This window comes from Plecotus auritus (assembly GCF_963455305.1).
Source record: "Plecotus auritus genome assembly, chromosome: 3".
NCBI classification, from domain to species: domain Eukaryota; kingdom Metazoa; phylum Chordata; class Mammalia; order Chiroptera; family Vespertilionidae; genus Plecotus; species Plecotus auritus.
In genome coordinates this window covers 84,251,847-84,255,962 of record NC_137772.1, presented here as the reverse complement: position 1 = coordinate 84,255,962, position 4,116 = coordinate 84,251,847, and the positions used below count along the sequence as shown (strand labels likewise).

Here is a 4,116-nt window from a genome sequence, read left to right as displayed (position 1 = left end):
TCATTGCAACTGGTCGTTCTGCCATTTGGTCAATTTGCATATTAGCTTTTTTTAATATAGGATATGCATTACTTATGGACACAGACAATAGGGTAGTGAAGGCCTGGGGCAGGGCAGGAACTGGGTGGAGTGGGGTGATGGGGGAAAGAAGGGAGACATCTGTAATACGCTCAGCAGTAAAGATTAAAAAACAATAAAGGCATTCAATTCCTCTTCATTTACTTGAGGATTTGGTCTAACATTCTAAACCTTCACCAGAAGCTCTCACACATGGGCTGACCTTGACTTTGTTTCTTGTTTTATTTTGTACCATGCTATCCTTATTCTCTTTGGCTCAGTCATCTTCAATTGTTTTTCAATTCCATAAAACATTATATGCTTTTCTGCCACACTATTCTTTCATCTTTTATTTCTGTTCATAGAGTGCTATTTCCTCTTTACCCAGTTAACTCCTAATCTTTCTTCATATTTCAGCTTTACTTTTATTTATTTGTTTTTATTTTTTCACGAGGAATTAAAAAAGACCTTGATATTCTGCCCTTTGAGTTACATTTGTTATGACAATTGAGGAGGAAGAGTAGGAGCGGAATGCAAAGTAATAAGAAGGGGCTGATTGGCTGCAAGTCTAGTCCACTTAGTTTTTGTATCTGAAGGACTCATCACCAGTTTCCTTAAGAAGACACGTGTGGATGAGGGCTTCTGTCACTGAGAAGGGGTTGCAGTTGGCAGAGGGGCCCTGGTCTTCGAAGTATCCCTTCTTCTCCTGGCCCACATTCCAGGGAAGGTGGATGCTGGCGCTATGGTTGGCCATGCTGGTGGAAAAGTCGTTGATGTTGGAGGTTTCCTTGAATCCAGTTAGGCATGACAATTGTCTTGGACCCCTTGGGATCATGGGCTCAGATGTTGTACTGGTGCCGCCTGCTCAGCCTCTCGATGGACTCCTCAGTGTACTTCAGGCTGTTCTCCTTTCACATGGCCTTGGTGCTGAAGTTGGTTGCTATCACTCCAAAGTCTTCACACACTTGGTGCAAGATGAAAAGGGCCACCCAGAGATGATCTCCCATGACGATTGCTTCACAAGGTCCTATCTGGAATTCCCACTGGGCAGGCATGACCTTGGCATTTGTCCTCTCAAACTTGATGTCGGCATACAAGCAGGCCCGGTAGTGAGCCTCCACAAGATCCCTGCCGTAGGCTCTGTCTGCTCCCACACTGCAGTAGTATTGACCTATGGTCCAAGAAAGCCATTGGAAGGCCAACCAAAAGGGTGCCCATCTGTGCCCATGAGAGTATATTCCTGTTCCATTCCAAAACAGGGATGCTGATTGCTCACCATGTCCATTATCCATTTGCAGGTATATCTTAAATTGGTCTCTGCAAGTTTGTGGTTGTACTTTAAGACTTCACAGAACACCAGCTTGTTGGGGTCCTTACAGAAAGGGTCCAAAACATGGCAGCAAGGACAAGATATATGTCATGGTTGGAGAATTCAGACTGAAAAGTACTAGAGCCATTGAAATTCCACTTGGGCAACTCTTCTATACTCTTGTGCTCACTGACCAGGGTCAGGGTCTTGCATCACAGTCCTTATCCAGTGCCATCCATCCACATATACATAGTTTGGACTTTATCACCCTGCGGCAGGGACATGCACATCAGCTTAATGCCTTTATTCAAGTGGGAACTTGCTGAGGTGGACATGGTGGAAGTTGCTTAGGTGCGGGGGGGGAGGGGGCCCAAGCAGGCAGCAGGGGGGCAGGGCAGGCAGGCAGTGACAGCAAGATGCAGAGAGGAGAAGAGAGGAAGCTGGGATTGCTGCTCAGACACTCAGCTCTTCTCCCATCCTCGGCTCTGTCTGCTTTACTTTTAGTTCCCTGTAAAAATGTCCTCAAATCTATCTAGATCAAATACCTCTATTATATACTACTAGAGGCCTGGTGCACAAAATTCGTGCATGGGGGGGGGTGTCCCTCAGCCCAGCCTGCACCCTCTCCAATCTGGGACCTCTTGGGGGCAGTCAGATATCCCTCTCACAATCCAGGACTGCTGGCTCCTAACCGCTTCTGCCTGCCAGCCTGATCGCCCCCAAACCATTCCCTTGTTGGCCTGATTGACGCTTAATTGCCCTCCCCTGCCGGCCCGATTACCCCCAACTGCCCTCCTCTGCAGGCCTGTTCCCCCCCCAACTGCCCTCCTCTGCAGGCCCAATCACCCCCAACTGCCCTCCCCTGCGGCCATCTTGTGGTGGCCATCTTGTGACAACATGGGGGCAGCCATCTTCTGATGATGGTAGGGCATCGCACAAGGGCCTCCTGGGCTTTTATTAGTATAGATGATTGATGTATGAACTTCCCAACTTATAATATTTAGCACAGTTATAATTTAAATTTTGGGTACTACTATTTGATTAACATATGTATATATTAATCTAGAATACGTATAAGGGATAGTGATCATGTCAATTTTGCATAATATTGTATCCTTAATTCTACTCCACATTCTTGACACAAGTATATTAGTCCTCAATACATACTCAAGGAATGAAGAAGGAAGGAAGGAAGGAAGGAAGGAAGGAAGGAAGGAAGGAAGGAAGGAAGGAAGGAAGGAAAGAAGGAAGGAAGAGAGGGAGGGAGGGAAGGAGGGAGGGGGGAAGGAAAAAGGGGAAGAAAATAAGGGAGAGTTTGTGCCTACAAATTGTTGGTAGCATGGCCAATGAAGATGGATAATTGAATTTTATCAGAAGTTTTCTGATAATAATGGCATTGTTTAGAAAAACAATATTTCTGTTAAAATTAAGAGTATTGAAAACATAAAAGGTTTTAATTTAATAGATTTATAATTTTATGTTAAAAGTATGATATATAATTTAGAAAGAATTGCTCAAACAATTGGAAGTTAAAAGTTTTCAACTGTATGTAATGTATTTCGAAGTTTGTTTTTTTATTTAAAAAAATACATGTTATTGACAATAGACTGGGTTTAACTACTTAACACATTAATATATTTCACACATTTTTCATTGAGTATAACTATTTTTTACATAAAGTTTCCTAAGAAGAGTTTCATTAAAATGTTACACTTTGATAACTGGAACATTAATAATAGGAGCATATATCTTTTCATTATCTATTTCAGTTTTAAAAAATTAGTAAGAATGTCATATTTGAATAATACTCAATTTTGGTGGATGCTATTAAAATAACATTTTAACCTGTGACTTCATTTTTCTTTATTATGATTAAGTAATATGTTAAAAATAAATGTTATTCAAATTTATAATATAAAATTAGCTTCATTTAGATTTAAAACTTGCAAAGTTAGAAAATGGAATACATTTCTTAAAGAGATTAATAGGATTCCTGTTGGCCAACAAAATGGATTGTAAAGTCATACAAATTTACAATTCCTCAATAAGTATATACAAAATTTATCTATCTGTACATCTATTTCTGTATGTATATAAGCATGGATATATCCACTATGTACTATGTTATAGACTATGATATTCAACCCTAGAGAAATAATTCCTCTTCTTACACAGTATACAGTTTCCTCACAAAGATTAAAAAAATTATAATAGCTAGTAATGAGTATGAAGCTAAAGTGCTAAAATGCATGTATATGAAATAGATTCCAATATTTGGGTTTCAAAAAAGAATTAATTAAAGGAAAGATATTAAGATGAAAAAGAACTAATAGAAAGAGATTAAACTGAATGTAGATGTAATAAAATCAACCAAATCTGGTTTTGGGGAACAATAAGGAATATATTTTTAAATGGTATGTATAACAAATGGGTAGTAGTTTCTTTGATACAAATGTATGGTTAAAGGAGAGATGAAGATGGACATTTCAAATTAGAACCAGATATTGTTCTTCATTTACAAATTAGAAATTTTGTGTAAAATTTTAAAAGTTTAATGAATGGAGAACTTAGAAAAGCATTATAGCAAAATGTATTTTTCTTTTAAAAGGATGATGATAGCTCTAAAAACATAAATAAAATGAGGAGGGGGATAAAAAATAAAAGTATTACAAAATTCTTAAATTTAATCAGAAACATACTGACCAATATCAGAATTGTAAGAAGGAATCTTACATTATTTCTGAAAATCA

General features: G+C 38.8%; 1 pseudogene across 1 annotated transcript; it reads right to left on the bottom strand.

The window, feature by feature from the left end:
- Window positions 1-634: 634 nt before the first annotated feature.
- LOC308243845 (glutamine synthetase-like) lies at window positions 635-1,704 on the bottom strand (annotated as a pseudogene). The gene has a single exon. The product of its transcript is annotated as a glutamine synthetase-like (transcript).
- Window positions 1,705-4,116: the final 2,412 nt, after the last annotated feature.